This window comes from Theropithecus gelada, chromosome 18, assembly GCF_003255815.1.
Source record: "Theropithecus gelada isolate Dixy chromosome 18, Tgel_1.0, whole genome shotgun sequence".
Taxonomy (NCBI): Eukaryota; Metazoa; Chordata; class Mammalia; order Primates; family Cercopithecidae; genus Theropithecus; species Theropithecus gelada.
In genome coordinates, this window is record NC_037686.1 from 49,750,306 (window position 1) to 49,774,169 (window position 23,864).

Below are 23,864 nucleotides of genomic sequence, written 5' to 3' on the forward strand. Positions count from 1 at the left end.
TTTTCCAGCTTCTAGAAGCCGCCTTCAACACCTACCATCAGATCTAAATTCCAGATAGCAAGAAGATGGGAAAAAACTCTTTCCTTCCTTTAAAGGCAAAACTCAAGACACACATCAAAACATCAAAACTCAAGGCACACATCCAAACTCATGGCACACATCAAGTCTGCTCACATTTTGATAGTCACATGGCTACACTCAGCTGCAAGGAACCCTGGGAAGTATACTCTTTGGGTTGGCCACCTGTCTAGCTCAAGTACTACTACAGAGGAATAAGGGGAGACTGATAGTGATCTCCTCTTGTTCAAGAGAGACAAGAGAGCACAATGCTGACTTTTGTCTGATGTGATGGTTTAAGAAGGAACAGACCAATGTGAGGTGTGAGTTATGTGCTGTGACTTGGAATCATTCAATAGCAAGGCCCAAGGTTTACTCTGATGGGACAGATGGGCAGAAAGAGTGACCACATCCCCTGGCATTAACCTGCTGCAGCCAGTGTAATAAAGTCCAGCACAGAGATTGACCCAGGGGAAAGAGCGTGTGCTTTAGAGCCAGATTAAATTGGGCTTGTATTTGGGTTCTCCACTTGACGGATGTGTGGACCTCTTTGGGTTTCAGTTTCCGAATAACTAAAGTAGAAATCACAAAACTGACCTTGGGCTGTTATGCAGATTCAATGAAACAATATAAACAATCTAGCCTGGAACCTGGCACACAGTAGGTGCTCAAACAATGCAGCTAGCTGTAGTGTCCACCCACACATCTACATGATTGGCAGCACTATCTCAAATCGTACAGACAAGCACATGCAATTCCTCCTCATATTGCAAGTTCCCTTCAGAGAAGAAGGCCTTTGAGAAATGGTAGAATGATTTGGTGCTATCTGTTATCCTGCTATAATTTCTGTGTGTGGAAATTCGTTAAGAATTCATTTCGATGAATCCCAAATGCACGCACCATGAAAAACAATTAGCTTTAATAGTGTAAAAGGAGGAGATCAATAAATAGATTCATTTCTAAACTGTAATAATTTATTTGCTTCCTGACTTTTGGGAAATACTGCATCTTCCGGTGACACGTCAACCATTAAATAGCTGAACAGCGATGATTTGTGGAAGGATGTTGATAATCAGTAGGCAGACCCTGCTCTCGAGTCGGCAACCCCAGCCACTGGCCAGCAACAGTGGACAGGAAGGGAAGCAGCCCTTTTCAGGAGACAGTGCAACTCGACAAAGTGCTTATGAGGGCTTCCTCATCCTTAAGCACTGCCCGAATGCAACACAGCAGATGGGAAAAATAACGAGACCAGTGAACCAAAGATGGAGAGAAGAAACGCGGCATTCCTCAGACAGTGAGCAGGGAGAGGGAAGAGAGGTTTGAAGATGGCTGCGAGGTTCTAAGATTCACCCCACGAGCTGCCTGTCTATGCTGATGCAGGAAGGCCCGAGAAAGAATGTCTGGGTGAGGAAGCAGCAGGTGACTCCCGACTGAGGAGGAAAGGAACAAGCCACACGAACTGAGGGAGCCGTAGTCAAGGAGAGGAGGAAGCCGAGGACGGCGAGGCCGCTCAGTCATCGCTTACCAGGGACAGAGGGATGGCTGCCATTATCCCTTCTCACCACGACAAACGGAAGACGATGATATCTAAGAAACTGCCGCAGCCACGCAGAGCGGCAGGAGGCAAGGGTTTGCCTGGTGCAAAGGCGAAGTAAGGTTGAAAGCCAAACCGCAGCCCTACTCTTTTGCAGCCTCCTATGGGGCATCACGGTGGGCAGTGACAGATGGAGAAATACGCAGCTTCTCTGCCGGGCAGGACGGCAGCCTCAGGCCAGGGCTCGGGAGTATGGACAGGCAGACCCCACGGCCCAGGATCCAGGAGGGCCCTCTGCCAGGCTGTGGCTGAGAGTGGCCTGGCTTGGTGCATGGCTGCGGATGCTGCCCCACCCGCCAGCCGCAGGGCTGGGGGCCGGCACAGATTACATTTTAAGGTGATAGTCATCTTTGACCTTTGGGACCTCCAGGGCCACTGGTCATCCATCTTAGAGCCGCTGACCAGCAACCTCTGGGCTATTTTTATGGCCGGCAAACATTGCCCATTGATTGAATTGATTGAAATCTGCGTCTGGTTCTCGGGGAAAGGACACTGGCCCCACAGCCGCAATATGCAGCTTCGTTTTCTGCTGTTCTCTGACTCTCTCCTTTCCTCTTCACTTCCCACCCCCAGCATGAAATGCGTTTGGAGACAGGGCACACACCGAGACACACACGGCCTGAATACACGCACACTGAACGCACACGCCCCGCATTCTTTTCCAGCAGATTTCTTGCTGTGGCGCTCATTTTTGTCAGAATTTCATGGGTTCCTCAAAGGAATTCCGCTGAGAAAAGCAGAGATATGTTCAATCCAAGGGGAGTCCACACACACACACACACACACACCTGTATAAAAATACACCAGCAAGAGCCTGAACTATAAAACCAACCAAACCACAACCATATATGGAATTTTAAAATCTGGTGATTTTGCAATGTGTCAACTTCTAAGCTGAATAGCAGTTTCTATAATTCCCTTTCTGGCTTCATGCAGGTGAAATTTGTGCGAGATGGGTGAGGCAGAAGGGAAGCTGAGCCATTGGGATCCTGGAGAGTCCCTGCAGGTGCTCCTGTAGCTCATGCCTGGCCAAAGCACTTCAGGAAGCCCCTCACCCCCAACTCCACCCGCATCATTTCTCCTCCCCAACCTATTTGCAAGTCCCCCATCTCCCCTACCTCCCCTGCCTCTCCCCACCTCACTTGAGTTAGATTTCTATGGGTATATGGTCATAATGATGAATATTATTATTATTATTTTGAGACAGTGTCTTCCTCAGTCGCCCAGGCTGCGGTGCTGTGGTATGATCTCTGCTCACTGCAACCTCCACCTCCTGGGCTCAGGTGATCTTCCTGCCTCAGCCTCCCGAGTAGCTGGGACTATAGGGTCGCGCCACCACACCTGGGTAATTTTTTGTATTGTTTTGTAGAGATGCGGGGGCGGGTCTCTTCATGCTGGCCAGGCTGGTCTCGAACTCCTGGGCTCAAGCGATCTAGCTGCCTCAGCCTCCCAAAATGCTGGGATTACAGGCTTGAGTCGCAGCCCAGCTAGTATGGGTATATTATTAATACATGTTCCCCACCTCCTCTCAGTTCCCCAAGCATCCCCACCTTCCCCAGTCCCCCATCTCCCAGAGGACTCCTTCTTTCAGCTGCTCCAAACTGTGGCCAGGTGTGAGCCAGTGCAGTTCCAGGGCAGGAGCGTGCCTCCTCCTGCGGGCAGTCCTCCTGGGTAGCCAGATTGGAGCCTGGAGAGAGAGAGGCCAAGGCAGGTTCCACCTTGTTCACTGGGGGTTCCCATTGTCCCTGCTCTCCCCTGTCACTCCTATCTTTCAATTGCAACACTGACCCTGGGACTTCAAGCATATGACCCCACTCAGAAGAAACAAGACTGTGTGCCCAGCTCCCACAGCAGTCAAATCCCTACAGTGGGCTCCTAGTTCTACGTCACTCCTAGTGCTTCTGCTTTCGCAAACCCCAGCAAACAATGTGTCATAAAGGGGAGACATGGAAACAGGGAAGTTATTGCCAGGATTGCATTTTACATTTCAGACATGTCCTCGCCAATCTCGCTGGCATCTGGGCTGGGGTACAAAGGTCCCAGCTTGGCCAGGCTGATGTCTGCAAACCCCAGCCCTGACTGGCAGATGGGCCATGCCTCTGACCATCTCTCCTTCCCGCTAGACCACTTTAATGTACCCTTTCCATCTCAAGCACAGGAACGATTCCCTTCTGGAATGTTTCTCCTTCTGAGGCTTTGAGAAGGCTCGTCTGGGGAGTGGATGGTGAGTCCTGGGAGCGGCACCTCTTTCCTCACTTAGAGCCTAGGTGGGGTGAGGAGGGTGAGAAAAGGAAGGGGCCAGAAGAGAGTGAGGAGGGGAGCCCCAGGCTTTGGGGAGGAGCCCAGCAAGTGTGCAATGCCCTGCAAAGCATTTCCTCTCTCTCCCTCCCTCCTTTCTATCCCCTGACTTTACGGCTGCTACACTGGGGAGCTGAGTTGGCCTCCTCTGCATCTACATTCCCGTGGGAACCAGCTGCACTACTTCCAGAAATGCCCTGCCCCAGTGGGTCCTTGGTGCTGGGCCCACCTTCCAGTAGGTTCAAGAAATGTGTGCCCATAAATAAATCCTCCAAAGTGATACCAATCAGCAGGCACCATCAGAGTGTCCCTGGAAGTGACTTTTCCGTAGGAATCCGTTATTTCTGAATTGGATGGAGGGAGTCTCTGATCTCCCCCTTCCCCTGCCTTCTGTCCTGGCTCATCCCTCCAAGGAAAGGGAGGACCCCTCCTGGCCCCAGCCTGCCAGGGAAGGGAGTGCTGTGAACTTAGCTGGTGTGGCCTGGAAAGCCCTTTAATGGACCCAGTTTGCTGGGGTGGGTGGGAGGCTCCATGTACCCCCAGAGCAGGGGCCAGGGTGGTGGCAGCAGGGTGAGCCACTGTGGCTGTCACACAAGATAACTGGAGACCTGCCCCAGTCTGGACAGACTTCCAGTTTAAGCCTGATTTAATGACAAGCTGAGGACAGAGTCCTGAACCTCAACACCTGCAAAAATCCAAAACCAACCAAACAAAAAACAACCAAAAAAGAATTTCAAGGGAATTTCCTTAGTGGGAAATGAGGCACTGGGCAGGGCCTGGGGGACAGCAGCAAGTAAGGAGCCCTAAGATCTGTGGGGATTTCGGGTAAGGTGCTTCTCTAAGCTGTTTCAGACCCAGGGCTCCTCCTGTTCGCACCGAGCCTAGTCTGCTGGCCTCAAGGTGACCAGGAGGTTCAAGGGCAAAGCTGTGATTACTTAGAGCAGGACAGATGCTGATTTAGGTTCCAGTTCTGCCTGGTTCTAGTTATGGGACCTTTGGCATTCATTACTTTTTTACCCCTAATTTTATCTTCTGTAAAGTGAAGATTGTATTTATCTCACACTGCTTCTATGAAACAGCCAGTCTACTGTGTTAAATAATATAAATCCCCGCCCTGCCTCTATTCTCAGCCACAAGCACTGTTTGGCATCTGGGGTGGATCATTCTTTGCTGTGCATTTTGTGGGAGGCTTAGCTGCATCCCCAACCTCTACCCACTAGATGCCAGTAGTACCCCCAGTTGTAACAACCAAAAATGTCTCCAGACATTGCCAAGTGTCCCTTGGAGAATTGCCTGTGTTGAGAACCCCTGCTCTGTAGAGATGAGGCCCAGTAATTCTCCATAAGTTGGCATTAGGAGGGGGGTGGGGCAGAAGACACTGCCTTCAAGGGTTTGTCCTTACCTTACAAGCTTCCAGACCATGGCCAAGCCCTTGGGCTTCTTGGGGCCTATTCCCTCATCCGTAAGTTGGTGGAACAATATACTCAACAACAGGCTGATAGAATCATGGGTGATTGTGATGTGACAGTGTTATTTGAATTGAAGGCACCATTATCATCTGGAATGGTGGGTCCTTGAGAACAGGGATTCTGTCTCTCTGGTTCACTGCCGGTCCTGAGACACAGCCAGGATGGATGGAGGGAAATGGACGCTGAAGGAGGAGGTGAATATTCAGTGTGCTGCCTCTGGGCCTGGTGAGCTGAGCTGGGCCCCATGACTCCTTCAGCTTTAAAAGTCAATAAAATTGATTCATCCATCACCCTTTGACCCCTGCAGCAGGGCTGTCACCCAGAGGATGGTCTCACACTGGAGTGTGCCCAGATCCGCTGGAGGTGCGTCAGAAACCTGGCTTCCTACCATGCATACTCCAGCCATACTGCTCCAGGGTCCCATTCGGTGGGCCTGGGAAGCCCAGGATTCTGCATTTGAATCCCCTGCAATCTGACTCAGCTGCTCTGTCATCCTCCATGTCCTGGGGGCATCTGAAAGCGTCTGGGACAGGGCACCCAGCAGGATGGGCAGCCCTCCCCAGCAGGTTCAGGCCCAGCCGTCCCCCCTTCTCCCAGTGTGGAAACTACTTGGATCCCCCAACTCCACCGGGTAGGCATTCTGATGCCCTGCACCCACAGATTGGTGCCAGGGCCAACCCTGGTTGCTATGGGGCTTTCCTGGTGACCAGAATTTGCTTTCTGGTTTGTTTTAATTGTTGCCTCCGTTTTGACAAAACAGCTGACGGGCAGAGTTGCTCAGGAGTAAGGGCTCTGCTTTGGAGACTGCAAGGAGAGGACCCTGAATCTGAGCCTGTTGGATCTTGGTGGCCCCGCAGACTCTGCTGTGACTGCCCTGTCCATCTTTGCAAATCAGGCTTTATTAGGGCAGAAACTTGGACTAGTGGGTCCTCAGCAAATTCTGGTTTTAAATAAACCACATTTTGGAAACTTGTAAGCAGTATCTAAACTTCCCACAGAGCCTCGATGGTAAGTAAAATCGTCACTCTTTAAACCTGCTGAGAAGCCACCTCTGCCAAATTCTGAGGCACCCCAGAAAGGCCCTGGAGCCTCTCCCAAGCCTCCTTAGTTCTGCTCCTTTGGCAGGAACCCCTCAAACTCCAGGAACACACAGAGCTGATGATGCTGATTTTAAAATCCTACTTTTTTTTTTTTGTTTTGCTATTCAGAAGCCCTTATTAAGCTAATCAGGGTTCTTAATAGCTTCATTTACAACTGTTTTATCCCAAGACTTACTTAGGGTTCAAGAACAACCAGCTGTGTCCCCACCCCAAATGGCAGCTGCAAAGAACCCCCTCTGCACCCTGTCACAGTAAATCCAGGCTGCTCTCTGTCTGTGCAGGAGATGAGGGGGTGGGTGGGAGCTTCATGAAGAATCAGATGGGGAGAGCCTGGCTCCACGCAGAAAGATTTGAGTCCACCAAGGGTTGGAATACAGATTTCATAACCTCTATTCTCCAGGCACCATCTTGGTCCCCCAAAGGGGCTTTCTCCTTAAACTTTTTCCCCTGGTCCCTGGCAATTGCCATTCTACTTTCTGTTTCTATGAATGTGACTACTCTGTGTACCTCATATAAGTGGAATCCTACGGTATTTGCCCTTTAGTGAGACTGGTTTATTCCACTTAACATAACGTCCTCAAGGTTCATCCGTACCATGTGTCAGGATTTTCTTCCTTTAAAAGGCTGAATAATATTTAATTCTGTGGATGTGCCACATTTTGTTTATCCACTCATTCATAATGGACACGGGGGCTACTTTCTCCTTTTGCCAGGGTGAATCGTGATGTTACGAACGTGGGTGTACAGATCTCTCTTTGAGACCCTGCTTTTAATTCTTTTGGGTATATTATCCAGAAATAGAATTGCTAGAACATATGCTGTTTCTACATTTAATTTTTTGAGGAACTGCCATAACGTTTCCCATAACAGCTGCACCATTTTACATTCCCACTAACAGTGCACAAAAATTTTAATTTCTCCACACCTTCCCCAACACTTCTTATTTTCTGTTTGTTTGTTTGTTTACAATTTTTATAGCAGTCATCCTAATGAACTTAAGGTGGTATCTCATTATAGTTTTGATTTGCATTTCTCTAATAATTAGTGATGTTGAGTATTTTTTCATATGCTTTTTGATCTTTTGTATATCTTCTTTGGAGAAATGTTTATTCAAGTCTTTTAATCTAATTTTTTAATTAGATTGTTACTTTTTGGTTGTATCCACATTTTCTGTGTTCACATAAGTCATTGATAAAATGTAGGACTGGCGGGACCTGAGGGCAGGCCCCTGTGGCACACTGCTCAAAACATCACTCCTGTGTGCTTGGGGTTCACATGAATCATTCAGCAGCTCAGACACCCTAATGCAGCTCAGGCCCCACTCTAATGTTCCCTCATCAACCCAGCGAGGAAGACTCCAGATTGCCCAGCACTCTGATTCATGCCAACTCTCAGGCTTCCTCTCCTATTGACTGTGTTTGGTTTTCTCTATTCAGGATATAGAGGAAATAAGGAGTTCAACTTCCCCTGTGTCTTTAACCTCAAAGCAAGAGCATGATTCAAATCTGGGAACTTCTGCAAAATGATCTGAGTAACCTTGAGAAAGACAGTTCATCCTTCTAAGCCTCTGTTGCCTTATAAGATGGGGATAACCATCATGATTTCCCCTGCATAGGATGATTGGGAGAATAGGGTGATTTTAGGGAATTGAACAGTGGGTTTCTCACCTGCTACATAGTAAGGCCATCAATCAACAGTAACTCTTGACATTAAATGTTCTTTCTCCAACGCTTCTAAAAGAGACTTTTGCTGTCTTGAGTATTTTCTCATTTATCCTGAAGTCTCTTCTTTGGGACTTTTTCTTTTCCACCATGAATGTTCCAAGTCTGTGACGCCTGACCTGTTGACCCACCTTTCTGCACACCTGTCCAGATCTAAGCCCATTACAGAGTGGTCTGCACAGCTGGAGTGTTGCAGGTGCTTTCTTTTACTTCCTCATGGAGAGTATTTGTGAGTATAGTCACAGTGCCATCTTTAAAAAGCTTCCCAACTCTCCTGTCTGCATCTTATGTCATGGCAGGAAGCCAGTGTTGTCTCTGACTGTTAAAAGAATTCTGTCTTCTGGAAGCCAAGTGCACATGTCCAACTCTGCCCAAAACTTTCCAGTTATAGTAGAATTTGAAGTGAAAAGAGTCACATTCCCACATACCATGGGACTTTCACTCTGTCAGCTCTTTCCTCCTTGTTGGGCAGAACTGGTTCAAGAAAAGACAGGAGTCAGGAGAAGGTGCTGGGAATGTCAGCTGGAGCCAGATGGGAGAGAAACCTACTAGGCCATGAGGAGTCATTGAGAGTTCTAAGCAGAGTGGCGACATGTTTGGAGCAGAGCCTGGGGAAGAGTTCTCTCTCAAGGTTATCAGGGTGTGCAAGGGAAGTGATGGAGGAAGAGAAGATTGGAGTAGAGTGAGAGGCCATGGCAGCTGGTTGGAGGTGGCTGGTGAGAGATCCAGGGGAGGACAGTCCTGAGATCTGCTGATGCCATTCCTGAGACCTGGGAGAACTGAAATGCCATCAGTAGAGATGTTTGCTGGGGTATCAAGCTGGATGTGGTAGTGCTGCGTGCAGAGGGAGAGGGCAATGGTAACATGGTGCTGACTTTTATTTGTGTGACAATTTTGCTATGAGACAAATGTCATATAACACAAAACCCACCATTTTGGGGTTTTGGCTGGGCACAGTGGTTCATGCCTGTAATCCTAGCACTTTGGGAGGCTGAGCTGGGCAGATCATTTGAGCCCAGGAGTTCGAGACCAGCCTGGGAAACATGGTAAAACTTCATCTCTACAAAAATTAATAATAATAATAACAAAAATTAGCCAGGCATGCTGGCACTCACCTGTAGTCTCAGCTACTTGAGAGGCTGAGGCAGGAGGATCACTTGAGCCCATGAGGTTGAGGCTGCAGTGTGCCATGATTTACCACTGCACTCCAGCCTAGATGACAGAGTAAGACCCAGTCTCAAAAAGAAAAAAAACCAAAAAACAAAAAATCCTGCCATTTTAAAGTGTACAATTCAGTGGTTTTCACTATATTTACAATGTTATACAACCATCACCATTATCTAGTTCCAGAATATTTTCATCAGACCCAGAAGAAACCTGTGCTTGTTAGCAGACACTCCCAATTCCCCCGCCACTGATACTCCTGTCCTCAGCCCCTTGGCAACGACTAATCTACTGTCCATCTCTACAGAGTTGCCTAGTCCAGACACTTCATATAAATGGAGCCCACTTAGCATCATGTCTACAAGGTTCATGCACGCTATAGCATATATCAGAACTCCCTTCCTTTTTATGACTGAATAATATTCCACCATATGGAGAGACAACATTTTGTCTCTATCAGTTGATGGACATTTAGGTTATTTCTACTGCTATCTAACAGGAATAGTACTGCTGTGAACACTTGTGTCCAAGTTTCTCTGTGGGACCATGTTTTCAACTGTCTTGGGTGTATACCTAGGAGCGAAGTTGCTGAGTCATATGGGAATCCTATGTTTAGGTTTTTGAGAAACTGCCAGACCAAACTGTTTTCCAAAGGGGCTGCACCATTTCACATTCCCTCAGTGGTGCATGAGGGTTCTACTTTACCCACATTCTCACTTATGCTTGTTTATTTTTTTTCTTTTTAAAAAAGTTTTAACCATTCAAGTGGGTGGGAACTGGCATCTTACTGTGTTTTTGATTTGCATTTCCCTCTTAGCTAATGCTGTTGAGCATGCAGCTGAAATTTAGTGAGGACACTACTCACCTATAACTCGTCAGTGGAGCAGGTATGAGATTGAGTCCACAACTTCAGATATTCAAGCAATGAACTTTGTTTCTGCAACATTGCCAGTTTCCATGTTGAACCTTCATTCTGCCATGGTTGTGTAACAGGACCCCAAAGTAACAGTGCCTTAAACTGGGAAAGTTAGATTTCCTCCTTCCATAAGACTGCAGAGGCAGGTGGTCCCTGTGTCCAGTGGCTGTGCTAGATGGGCCAGTGCAGGCTCTTTCTCTCCTGTGGCTTCATTGTCCTGGGGTGTTCACCTCCTCTGCATCATCCAAGATGTCTCTCATCACATCCACACTCTGAACAGCAGGATGGAAAATGTCCCTTCCCTTTAAGGGGGCAACCCTGAAGTCACACACATTATTCCTTACTGGCCAATACTTAGTGGCAATGCCATCAAGTCACCTCTTTCTGCAAAGCACGCTGGAAGTTGTAGTCTTCACGATGGGTGGCCTTGCAACAGGTAGAAATCTGTAGTTGTGTTTCTGATAAGATGAGAACAGATACTGAGGGACAAATAGCAGTCTTGGTCACACTAGGTCTGTTAGATGACATCATCCCCATCATTCGAGTTGGCACAAGGGTGGCGGGAACCACAGGGGGAAGACCCACCCTGACACTCTGATGATGTTTTGGGGCTAGAAGAGGAAGAAGAATCAGCAATGCCCCAGGCGTGCCTCAAGCACATGCTCCTCAGCACTGGGATCCTCTTCCTGGCTGCTCCCCTCATGCCTCGTCCCTCAGCTCTCTCCTCCACCCGACCCTTCCCTCAGCCTCTTTCCCCACCAAACTTTCGGGTGTGGGGTTCCCTCTTGACTCACCATTCTTCATTCCCAGGATGCTTAGATTTACTACTTAGTGGACAATAGCCTGTTGAAGGCTGCCCAAACCTCCATGGCCCTGAGCCACCGTCTCCCACCCCATTTTCCCAGTCTGTTCTATATGTGGTCTCCTGCCACCCCATCTCCTTTACTGCCCGTCCAGGTCCCAGTCACCATGTCCTCCAAAGTCCTGGCGATCATGCCCTTGCCTTCCTGCGCACATCTCTTTGGAGCCTTCTGAGGGTGAGGAGGGATGTAGCATCCTTCCACGAGTGAAGTCCTTGACATCCATGGTCTCACTGAATTCTCTAGCATCCTCTGAGGAGGGGCTGGCTGTCCTCATTTTACATGAGAGGACTCGAAAGCTCAGAGCTGCTAAGTACCCAGGACCTCCCTCCACCCTGCCAGAAACAATAGTGCTGGAATCATGCCCCAGGGCAGGTGGCCCACTCCACTTTACCCCACAGCTGACTCTTTTCTGCCCCAAATTCCAAATCTGTACTTCCAACCTCTGCTCCCCTGGAGCCTAGCATTGCACTCTTCTGCCCAAGGTATTGAAGTTGAGTCTCAGGTAAACCCAATCTGTTTCCTTCCACTCCCAAGATGCAAGAGGAAAAGGAAAAAAAAGTGGAGAACACGCTTATGAAATTCTCAACTCCCCTTGTTTACTCTGTAAATAGCACAGTATGTTTAGATTTTTCCACATCTAGAGGATTTCAAAATCTACCTGGGAGGGAGGGCTGGGGCATCAACTGGTATGCAATGTGCTTTTTAAATTTAAAAAGTGCTATGCAAAGAAAAGCACTGCCTTTGGGCCAGGTCACAGCCGCTTCCTTTCCCAGCGCCTGCTCTCCTGGGTTATCTGGTGGAACTGTCTTTAGTTAGCAGGGTGAGAGGCACCAGAGTGGAAGCAAAGGGTGACAGGCTTTGGAGCCACAGCAGCCTTGTTTACCAGGACTTGAGGAAGGTTCGTCTGAGCCTTGATTTTCCCACTGTGAAATCGAGCTAATAATTATCCACCTTGCAGAGATGTTGTGAAGATTCCGTTGTGAAGATTCACACTGGAAGAGTTCAGAAGCTTAGTAAATGCTAATGTTCATGTCATTAGAACCGGGACATTACATGTCCAACTACTACGAAACTGTCTCACAAGCTGTAATTTACTGACCCAGACTTCGAGGAAAAGAACCTCCCCACCAGCACCCTAGGAAAGCTCAAGGGCAGTGGCCTGGCTCTCAGAGCATCTGCCCTCCAGGTAAGGACTTCTGGCTCCTGCCATGGGACTTGGGCTTCGGCCCTTGCCTTCCCTGACCTGGGAGAGGGTGCACCTGGGAGAGGATGAGGAAGTATTGCCTGGACGGACAGAGACAGAGCTGGGGCAAAGTTCCCAGGCAGTTGCCAGCCCTGGAGGCAAGGTCAGGAAGCACGTGGAGACCCAGAAGGGACCTGACACTGTGATGTGGGCTGACTTACACAGTGCAGGCAGACATCTGCACTCAGGGCAGGTGACCCAAGTGGCCCAGGATGGCAGCCAGCAGGGCCCTGTGGTGTACCTATAATTTTGGAGTGAAATCTAACTTAGGTGCGTGTCCACTCACTGCCTGCCAGTCTCGGATGGGTTCTGACAACAGGGGAAACAGCTTAGTGGAAGCATAGAAAAATAGCAGCCGATAACAGCTCTGGAAACTAAACCTGTGGGTGGCAGAACTGCAGGGCACTCAAGGGAGCCTGTCGTTCCACCTCTTCATTTTGTGGAGGAGAAACCAATGCCCACGGAGACCAGTGTCTTATCTACTAAGATGCAGCAGGCCAATGGCCTAGAGCCAGTCGGGGGCTCTTTCTCCTCCACCATGGCTTCTCAGCATTGCCAACCCAGTCTCCTCTTTACATGACAAATATTTTGTAATGACCTCTTTACTCTCCTGATATAGCATTTATAGATAATATAACCTGCCTTTACCCATAATAAAAAATCAATGTAATGCCCTACCTGTAATATAAGGAGAAATAAAAGGAAAGTCATTTATAATAAAGTAGTTCAATAAGTAAATACGCAGGCACAACTGTACTCAAATGAATGCCACAGCTATACATGCAGACTGATGGAGGCAAGTTGTATTGTATTTGTGACTTCAATACCTTCAGTGTTGTTGCTGTTGATTACATGATTTTTCTTTTTTTTTCTTTGAGAGGGAGTCTCACTCTGTCGCCCAGGCTGGAGTGTAGTGATGTGATCTCGACTCTCTGCAACCTCTGCCTCCTGGGTTCAAGTGATTCTCCTGCCTCAGCCTCCCAAGTAGCTGGGATTACAGACAGGCACCACCATGCCCAACTGATTTTTGTATTTTTAGTAGAGATGGGGTTTCCTCATTTTGACCAGGCTGGTCTCGAACTCCTAACCTCAGGTGATCCACCTGCCTCAGCCTCTCAAAGTGCTGGGATTACAGGTGTGAGCCACCGCACCTGACTGATTTTGTGATTTTTCTGAAATGGCAAACAACTCTTGGCAAAGACACAGTTCGAGCTCCCCTCTAGAGAAATGTGAGCCCGTTTCCTTGAATGCAGATGAGGCAGGGATAAAGTGGTGATGCTTTCTCTAGGAGGTGCAATCCCAGCAAGCATGAAAGACAAGGAAGCGCAGCAGTGAAGGTGGAAAGCCATACAAACTGATACGCTGCTGGACAGCCGCTGCTTCAAGACACGCTGTGAGGGGGGTGTGTATGCTCAGCCACATGGGAAGTCCCCAGCCAGCTTGTACAGAGAAATCAAACTTTAGAATAGTCCCCAGGGAGAAGAAAGAAAGTGGGAATCCTGATACCCAATGGCCAAAGTTCATTCCATGGGGAACTGACTCTCCCGCACTTCCGGGTTATGTTATCTGGTCCCTTGGCAACTGAGCAGGAAGCCAGATTGCACCTCCTTGAGCGTGGCCTGTTATGTGATGCTAGAAGCAACAGGAGCATCCTGAGAGTCACGGTACAAGGGCACACGGCTGGTGGGGCTCAGGTGGTGGAATGAGGATGCCTTGTTGAGACTCAGGTGGAGCAAAAAGCTGAAAGCCTGGGTGGCAAGGTGCAGCGAAGAGAATCTGAGGAGATGAATATGCTGCTGTGTCCGATCCAATACAGTGATTGCAATCCTCGAAGACTCGTTGTATGTTAAAACCTTTTAAATTTTTTATGTTTATATATGAAAAAGAGTTACGTTTCAAGCTCAGATCACTATGAAGACGTTTTTCAATCTATTCCAATGTTTAATGGAACATCTGAAAGTCACATAGAGCACGGGACAATTATTGATTCTGTGGGACTGTCCCTTAGATTTCAGGAAAATGATCACTGATATCTGTAAGTTTCAGGCCTTATTCTAGGCACTTTGTACAGATTAATTCACAGCATGTGCACAAAAATCTTGGGAGATAGGCATGATTACTATTTCCATTTTACAGAGGAGGAAACTGAGACCAGAGAAGTTTACACAGCCAGTCAGTGGTAGAACTGAGACTGGAACTCAGGGGTCTGGATCTCCAGTGGTTCCAGTCTTCATCCTCTAAATGCCAGTGGGATCTCCTCTACCAATTGTTGGGACAATAAACACACTCCCAGAAATTTCTCCCCAGCCCATGGGAGCAGTACGTTCCCCCACAGGCCTGTTGCACAGTTCACAGATGGACACGTGGCCCCCAGGGAGCCAGGCCTGCTGGGGCTACCACAGAGCCCCAGGTTTACTAACCCTGAGCAGGGTCAGGGATGGAGTGGGTGCGAGGGGCCCTGCAGGAAAGGGAAGGGTGAGGGGAGGAAGAATTTGGAGTCTCCTCGTGCAGCCGTTTCGCTGTGCTTCTAGATGCTTGCATGGCGGGCTAGGCATTTGGCTGAAGTGGTGGCTACAGATTTCAAGGCATTTTAAAGGCTATCACCCAGGCTCCGGTCAGGCACCAGAGAAAATACAACCGAAACTCCAACCCCAAACCAAGCTAATCTCCTGTTTCCTTCCTGTTACAACTCAGCCATTGCTCTTTGGGGCCCACAGGACTCCCCACGTGTGGGTTGGATCCCATCCGAACCTTGATTCCCACACCCGCCTGCTGCCAGACCTCGTCTGCCAATTGTGGCTGTGCAGAGCCCGAGGGGTGGTTGTCTCCCTGGAGAGCTTCTGACAGACATCTGCACCAAGAAATCCAACTCCCAGCCTCCTTGCGGGTGGTCTCAGATCTGCCAAGCCACCAGGCGTGAGGCTGGCAAGGGCAGAAGGAAAGCTGCCGAATCAGCTCTGGAATCCCACAGCTGACCCCGCCTCTGGTTCTGCAGGAGAGGAGCCCAGCTTTGCTTTGCGGTCAAAGCTGCCTCTTCTGTTTTTTGCAGCAACCAAGATGCCATCCGAGACCGACACCCTCCAATTCCTGTGATAAATAAAGGAGTGATAATAACGATAATGGCTGAGCCTCTTCTGGCAACTACTATGTCCTGGATACTGTTCTAAATGCTTCATGTACATTAATCCTTGCCACAGCCCTGTGAGTTGTGTACTTTTATCATCGACTATACCCTTTTTGCAGATGGGAAGACTGAAGCACAGTGAGTTTCAGTGATTTGCCTAGGGTCATGCCAGCCGCTATGTGGCTCCTGGTTGTGCGTCTCTAATGATTTCACCCTACTCCCCCTCTGCTGCTGCCCCTCAGCTGCCTCCCAGAGCAACAGACAGCTTCAGGGCTACTCTCCTGCCTGATTCCCAGCTTCCCTCGTCACACGGAGCTGGGGACAGCAAATTGGGCAGCTGCCTCCCAGGATCAATGATCACAGATTTTTGAGTTGAGTCCTCTGTCAGGGGATGTGGTCTCCACGCTGCCTCTCCCTACCCCTGTGCCTGGGGCAGGCATTGCCCATGGATCCGGGGCTTTCTCTCCCCTGCCGAGGCCACACTGGGTCTCAGGGCTCCAGGGGATTTCAGAGGGTGAGCGCATGTCTGAGGTCCTCGTGGTCATCTTGTTTCCTGGCTGACTTCACCTCCTTCCACTTCACTCTGATCCTTTGGGCCTCCCTGATTTCCCTTAACCCCGAGCTCGCCCCTGAGCCCCTTCACCCTCCACTGAGAGGGGCCCTGGCCCCAGCATCTCTTCCTTCTGTGGCTCTGAGTCTCCGTGATGTGCCAGTGCTGTGCTCCTGGCCACAGAGTAACAGACCTTCTGGCCTCTCTTGAATTTCCTGCTCTCAGGATGTACAAAGTTGGAGTCGAGATGGTGGATGAGGCATAGCTCACAATGAGTATTAGTTCTCCCATTAGAGTGGGCAGCTGTTTAATTTCATGCCAACTCACGATGGCATTTTCCAGAACAGAAAAAAAAGAAACAGAAAAAAAAGAGAGAAACAAAAACCAATGCAAGATGGGTTTCCATTTGGAAATCAAATATGTGTCCATTTATTTGCACCTGAGCTGCTGGAGGCAAAGGAATTCCAAGCTTCACTAGTGGACCTTGAGTTTTCCCTCCCTACTCACCATGACTCTAGGGGCTCTGGGTGTCACTTTGAGACCTGGCTCCGGCCCAGGTGTGCTGTGTGTCCGCACAGATGTGCTGTCTCCTCAAGTGCTCCCACACCCTGCGGCACTACATGTGACGCTGCCCAGGAGCCAGCAGAGCCCCAGCGGGCCCTTTGTCGCTCACTACCCAATGTGCATTCTCCAGTGGGCACAGCAGGCAGCCCTGCTCCGCGGGCCTCTGCCCGAGCCAGGGATTACAGGATGGGCCTGCCTGCAGTGGCAGATGGTAGCGCTTACAGCTAAACTGCATTCGGCGCTTTGAACATCTTGAAAAGATTTCTTTAGAAGTTAAACTTGGCTTGGGAGTGACAATATGGTTCAGTCTGTGTCTCTGAAAGGGCCTCAGGGTGGGGCGACGGGGATGGCTGTTTCACGGTTCCCGGCCTTGGCTTGGCTGTCTTCCACGAGTCCTGTTTCTCATGGGTCCTGCAGTCACAGTGGCTTCTAAATTTCGGCGCCATTGTTTGGAAGTCACATTTGTTTCTGTACGTGTGCTGTGGGAAAGGCCACACTGGCTGTCCTGCAAGGACACATTTAGATGCCTCTGGGCAGTGGGACAAGCACATGCCTTGGGGCACACATTGAAGCAGAGGGTGTTGTGTTCCGGACAGGGCTGAGTTTTGCTGTTGCCCCTGCTTCAACCCATTGAGGGGTTGACAAGCATTTGGGCAGGGTTTGGGGTCCCAAACCTTTTGGCATCAGTGAGGACCAATTGACAGCTTCTTGCCTCCTGGAGCTCATGGCTAATTGCACTGGAATAATACCCTCCAAATCCCCATCCTAGGCTTGTCCCATTTAACGAATCCTTTGGGGGACAAAGGGTTTGATCATCTCTGGGCTCAGATAACATCTCCCTTCCCCATCCCACAATTTTCCCATCCTCTATTTGGCCACTGTAAACTCTGTCAGGAAAAGCCCAGCCTTGCCCCCAAGGAAGGCACCCACGAGCACTTTCTGGGGTAAGTGAAGCCCTGAAATTGGCAGAAAGGCAAGGCGAGTGTCCGGCTTGCAGGCTGGGCTGGCCCCTGCGTCTCTCAGTGGCTTCTGCAGCCAGAGCAGGCTCCATTGACCATTCATGAGATGTCAGGTGGTCTACAGATGGGAACACAGCATTATTGATTTTTACTAGCCTGCTAAAATTGAAAGGAAAAAACCCGTCTTAAAAGCTCCCAGTTAAGCTTTGTTTCCTAAGTGGTGATTCCAGGGCTCTGAGTTTGTCAAAGGCAAGTTTACAATATCAGGACTGTGGAAGATATAATAAAATGAAATTTTCTTACCGTCATTAACTTCAGAGAGGAGCTCTCTGACTCGGGTTTGGGGGCTAAGGGGGAGGGGGAGAGAGATCTCCAGAGTGGGGGAAGGGGGAGAGAGGAAGCTGAAAGAACAAAACCAGCAACTCCGCCCCTCATAGAAGCCCCTTTGATAAGATTGGATGTGAATATAAAGAAATGAATTCCATCCGCTCTACATTGACAGCAGTTCCCCTGGCCAAGCAACGACAGGGGATGTGATCAGAGAGCATTGGCCTGATGGGCCCTCACCAAGTACACTGACTTGGAAAATGGGGAAAGTTTGGGGTCAGGCGATGAGCTCTTGGGAGAGGAAGCTGGAGAATGAGGAGGCTCCGATTACCCTACCCCTAATACTTATTTAGATGTTGTTTCTTGTTCTTCTTCCTGAGAGCTCTCATAGTCCCAATGACTGGAACACAGTTGAGGGCACAGTCGTGTCTGCAGAGCTGTCTGCACTTCCAGTTGGCTTGCCTGGATGTGTGTGGTTCTTGGAGCTATCTTGGGTCATTTTTTTCCAAATCTTTGATGTTAGGGAAAGCCCCTTAGAGAAATTCCCTGGGGAGTCCACCAAAGGGTTTGTGCTTATGGGGTGGCCTCCTAGAAATGAGGGTTCTGCATCGTGACCGAGCCACTATATCCTCCTAAGTGTCTGTACATGTGTGTGTGCATGTCTGTGTGTCCATATGTGTGCATGTGTGTTTGTGTGCATGCATGTGTGCTCATATGCATGTGCGTGCACTTGTGTAATGGTCATGTGTGTGCATGTGCTTACGTGTGCATGTGTGTGCGCATGCCTGTGTATTAACATGTGTGTGTGCATGTGTGTATGTGTGCATGTGTGCATGTGTGCATGTGTGCATGTATGTGCGTGTGGTCTTTATCCGCCTGTTGGATTGATATGGGAATGGTATTTGGCTGGCGCCGACCTTCTTTTGATCTGCACAATGGCACTGCAGCACTGTAGAAAATATATTGATTGATTGATTGAGTGACCTTTTTGAAATTAAATGAGCAGAGATCTGGGAGTCGTGAGACCTAGGATCTGACCAGTGGGTCAGTCAGCAGATATCTATTGAGCACAAGGAAGCACTGTGCTGGGCACTATGGAGGAATCGAAGAAGCAAATGATACTCTTCTACCTCCGGGTAATAAAAGTGTGTGGGGCAGTCACCAATTTCTATTGGGTCCTCAGACTAGGGATCCTGAAATCACAGAACTTTGGAGTTGCACAGGGGCATGGGAATGCCTTTGCCCTGCCCTCTTACCTCCTGGATCAGGAAGCTGAGGCTGAAGGAATTGAGATGACTAATGTCATGTTCCATTGGAGTGTCCTGAATTCCAGTCTGTGATTATCGACCAGCTGAACAGCTCTGCCTTTCTGAAAAGATCACGTGGGCTCTGCTCTCATTATTGCCAGAGGACCCAGCAGAAGTGAGGCCTACCAATCTTCAGAATTTATCTTCTATCAGATGGGCAGGGCAGCCCCTCACAAGTGCTGGAAAGCTTAGCAAAAATGTCCTTGGAAGCTACTTTTCATCCATAGCAGGGGGATGAAAGTGACTTGGATTAGAACTACATTATTGTAATGATTACAAAACAATTAACTTTTATCTTGCGATAACTAAATTCCAGATGCTTTGCTGAGGGCTTTATATGCAACATCTATTTTAACTCTCAGAACACGATGTGAGTACTATTATTATCTGTGGTTTACATATAAGGACACTGAAGCTCAGAGAAGTGACAAGACTTGCCCAGTGACACATAGTTGGTGCCTGGATTTGCACATGAATACCAACTCCAGCAGTTGAGCAAAAAATCTCGTGAACTTAAGTATTTTTGTTTCTATGGTTCCCAAGGACAGTCTACCATTTATTTATTACTAAAAGTAGTTGCTATTTCTATGTTAATGTAGACAAGGTGTGTGCCAGTCCCCCTTTATAAAGCCGAGGTTGGGCATCGAATAGATACATTTCTAGTAACTAACCCTGTTTCATCAAAGGTTGGCAGCGTCCTGTCAGACTTCGTAGGCATTGGGGAGAGGAGCTGTAATAAGTCTGTGGTATAACAGACTAAAGCAGAAGGCAAAACTACTGGAGCCTTGTGATTTGGGGAAATCCTCCTCCCACCCCACTAGAAAGACAAATAGTTTTCAAAATAATTGTTTTTCCATTTTAGAAATTTAAAAAAAAAATAAATTAAGATTCAAATTGCCTGCCTTAGGTATCGCAAACAATTTCCAGGTGATGATCAAATTCCTTTCTTCTCTGGTGATGAAATTTGTTCATGGTTAAGGATGATCCGCTTTCACATAGCATGGCGATCAGTCGGAAAGACACAAACAATACAGTGCATCATACACTCATATAATTAGCATTTCCCCCAATTAGAGCATTAGGAGAAGCATAACGCCAAGACTTGGTTTGACGTTGGGCATGCTGTTTATTTGTGGCATCATCTTTGGGAATAATGGCATTTAGCTACATACAAAGAAATATCTATAGAGCGAGCACCAGGCAGAGGCTAGCTGGTCCCCTAGCCAGCTAGGTGATGTCGTTCAGACTCCATCCTGCAGGAAGAATTATGGAGGTGCTAGAAATTTCAAGGGCAACCTCTTGCACACCCTTCTCTTCTCCACCTCAGCCCCTGCCCCCTTGAATTAGGTGGTTTGGTTTGTCCCTGACAGTAACCAAGGTTACCAGGGCCCACGCAGAAAGGAGACGTCTTGGTCTGTGTCTCCAGTGAGAGGATGAACACCTCGCAAGGAGTTAAACTCAGAGGGGACCCTGGGGACCAGCATTGCAGAGTCCCCCTCCTGGGAGCCACTGTGACTGAGTGACAGCTGAAAGGCTGGAAAGTGTCACCGAGAGACAGAGGAGGACCCAGCACTCTGGATAGATTTTTATCACTTTCTTGAACACTTCAAATTACAGACATTAGTTCTGAGGCTTTGTTTCGCAATTGGTGCCACAGCAATTGGTTTCTGTTCATTGATTTACATGAATGCATATTGTAGCTGGTTTCTTAGGATACATAATTTGTGTCAAGGGGTTGCTTTTGTTCCGGGGAACTCTTGAGGGAGTGTAGGAGAATGAAAATATCACTGTAGTGCGTCCCTCCCCTCCAGGGGGTCTCATCTGTTGTGGGGGTGGGGGCTGGCAACATCCACTTGTTCACAGGTCAGCGGGCGTCGGGAGGAGGCCACGGGTGTCTGTCTCAGTCCTGGCCCTATTTTCACTTTGGCCTCATGCTCAAGGCATTGTTGACATTTTGAGCTGGGGGTGGGAGGCCTGTCCTGTGCATTGTAGGCTAATTAACAGTGTCCTGGGATTGTACCCACTAGGTGCCAGTGGCACCCCTTCCCCAGTTTCAACAACCAAAAATGCCCAGATGTTGCCAGATGTCCTCTGGGGTAAAATCATCCCCAGTTGAGAACCACTGGCTCAAGATAACTAGAAACTCCACAGACTTAGACTGACTACATGCCCAGGTGTGACACCTAGAGTGTACAGTTCCTAGTGCCAGGAAAGCATGTGGGCATTGGGAAAGGGGAGGAAGTTGGGGGAGAGTCACCCTCTAGGAAAAAAAAAATTCTCACCGGAAAAAAAATAAAGTTAGCCAACTCTTATATAGACCTCATAGTGACTAGATCACATAGACCTCACAGTGACCCGACACTAGACTCCATCACTTTTTTCATCTAATTTCCCAACAGTCCCATAAGAGAAGTCCTCTCATTCTTTTCATTTTGCAGATGAGGAAACTCAGGAAAAGAGAAGTTAAGTTGTTTGCCCAAGGCCAAAATCTAATTAGAGGCAAAACTGGGATTTGAATCTAGGTCTCCCTGGCATCTTGTACCTCCCCAGTGGATGACTTAAAAGCATGGAGAAATCAGCAGCCTCAGAACCTGTGCTCACTCCCTTGAGAGGCTGTTACTGCATCTGCTGCAGCTGTGCCCACTGCCAGGATGCCTCTGGCCAGCTCTTTGCATAACAATGCTCAGAGAAAGAACAAAGAATGACCCTGCTTAAGGGTGCTGTGACTTAAGGAAATGTTCACTGTCTCCCAGAGGAGCACCAAGAACCTCACTTGGGGACACAGAATCTAGAATCCGGTGAGCACCACTTGGCACCAGCCCTCCCAGGCTCAGTCCTTTGCTGCCTGCGAAGAGAAGAGTGTGTGGCTTCCTCCGAAGGTGCCACGCCAGCGTCCTGCATTTAACCTCCCCCACTGGGGAGCCTTGTTTACTAAACAAAGCGACTGCACAGAAGCGGGCCTCTGGGGAAGGTAGCAAGGTGGAAGGGCAGGGGTCAAGAAGCGGGGTCAAAAGGCTGAGGCTATGGGGAAAACGGGAGATTAAACATCCTCCTTTTCAAATCGGGAGGTTCAGATAATTAATTGGTCCCCGAACATGAAAGCTTTCAATGATTGTGCTAGGCAGCGGCCATGCCGCCTTGCTTCTCGTCTGGCTTGCTGGGATCCTCTTCTGCACTGCGCAAGCTGGGGCCAGACCAGCTGATAGCCAAGCGGACAGAGGTGTGGCCCAAAGGAGGCCTGTGCCAGTGTCTGTCCCCACAGAGTCCCTTCTTCACTGTTCCAGTGGCAGTCTGTCTTTCACACAGACGGCCGACCTCTGGAAGGACCAGGCCTCTGAGGACAAGAAGTGTCAGGGATGGGGGGCCGCCTCCATGCTGGGATCACTGTGGCATCCATGGCCTCCTGGCCAATTGGAAATCCCTGGCAGAGAGAAGGCAGCTGAGGGATCACATCCTCCCTCACTGCCCTGGGAGAATCTGAGGCTGCCCAATCCCGGCAGGATTGCTCCCACTGAACCAGAAACACCCCAAGAGCCTTCTGACGTTGCAGTGCTCCATGAGGGCGGGGTGACAATTTCCCCCATGGCATACCTGTGGGAAGGTGAGAGATGCGTACCTTGAAGTCTTTTAAAATTCCTCTTTGACAAGGATGACGGTCATAAACATGAACCAGGACCACACACACAGATGTACACCTGCTGCCCTCAGGTCTCTTGCCCATCATGATGTGTGATCCCATTTTACAGATGAGAAGACAGAGACTTCTCATGAATACTCTCCGGAGCCAGGGGCTCCCGGCTGCCCAGTGGTCTCTCTCCGGGGAACAAGAGAGACCTCCGAGCAGGCATCTTCTTCACCCTGGAGAGTGAGCTGCTGCAGGGCTGGGCCAGGGGAGGGAGTGATTGTGGAGCTGCAGCCTGGGTCTGCAGGGCAGAGCACCCAGTTTGCCGGTGGCGGTCTTGCCTGGCCTCTGCAGGGCTCCCACGGGCTTGGGAAGGGGCCATGTGGAGAACCCTCCCGGCTACTGAAGAGCCAGGCTCCGGGAGTGGCCATTCTGGGCAGGACTCCCCAAAACCATGCTCAGGCCAAGGCCAGCTCTGGTAGTCAGGATGCCTGTTGGAAAGCCCCTAGAGGGGGCAAAACTTAGCCATGGGGATTGGGCAGGGTGGGCGCAGCAAGCCAGAGGCCCCTGCCAAGGGAGCAGTGCACCCCACTGGCAGCTCCTTGGTCAAGGGTGGGGCCCGGGGTCAGGGACCCGCACCAGTGCGGGAGGGGCTGAGGGAGGGGGCGGTGCTGATGACTGCTAAGTGCCCTAGCAATGAAGCTGAAAGGGCTCTTAGGAGCCCCTTTCTTCTTTCCTGAAAGGATCAATCGCAGAGCTCTGCCTTTGTGTGTGATGTCCCCGCTGTGAAGTACACTTAAGGAATCAAGTTTTCTAAAATTCTATAAATCATTATTCCAGCCTCTTGCTCACCTCCTCCAAAATCATTCATCTGCTGAAATATTTAGCAGTGGGTGCGTCTGCACACACACACCCTGTAGGCAGGCATGCGGGGGAGGGCACAGTAGCCGTTGCAGAGGTGTCCCAAGGCCTCTGTCTCTCTGCTC

At 49.3% G+C, this 23,864-nt stretch overlaps 1 long non-coding RNA gene across 1 annotated transcript; it reads right to left on the reverse strand.

Moving 5' to 3' along the window:
• Positions 1-7,335: 7,335 nt before the first annotated feature.
• On the reverse strand, positions 7,336-9,451 carry LOC112611657. The gene is made up of 3 exons (XR_003116704.1): positions 9,397-9,451; positions 9,171-9,299; positions 7,336-9,009 (listed from the first exon to the last, which is right to left on the reverse strand). It is a non-coding gene; the product is annotated as an uncharacterized LOC112611657 (long non-coding RNA).
• Positions 9,452-23,864: the final 14,413 nt, after the last annotated feature.